The sequence below is a fragment of the Mizuhopecten yessoensis genome, unplaced genomic scaffold (assembly GCF_002113885.1).
Source record: "Mizuhopecten yessoensis strain PY_sf001 unplaced genomic scaffold, ASM211388v2 scaffold6799, whole genome shotgun sequence".
Lineage (NCBI taxonomy): Eukaryota > Metazoa > Mollusca > Bivalvia > Pectinida > Pectinidae > Mizuhopecten > Mizuhopecten yessoensis.
The window spans coordinates 1-358 of record NW_018406730.1 but is presented as its reverse complement, the minus strand read 5'-3'; positions in this window follow the sequence as shown (position 1 = coordinate 358).

Here is a 358-nt window from a genome sequence, read left to right as displayed (position 1 = left end):
TCAGACGCATCCGTGCGAAGGATGAAAGGTGCATCTAGATCAGGATGTTTCAGGATTGGATGAGAAGAAAGCAATTTCTTTAAAGTAGTGAAAGCGTTGTCTTGCACGTCTTTCCAGATCACTCTGTTTGGTTGTCCTTTACGTGTAAGTTTTTTCCGGAAATATCCGGCCAATCCAATGAATGAGCGTACTTGCTTCTTTGTTTCTGGAATTTTTGCCTCAAGGATAGATTTGACTTTGTCGGGATGTGGTTTCAGTCGCTGGTCGCCAATCATGTGGCCCAAACACTCCAGGCTGCGATATCCGATGGCAAATTTCGTCGGTCTTGCGGTGATTTTCGCATTTCTCAATCTGACAA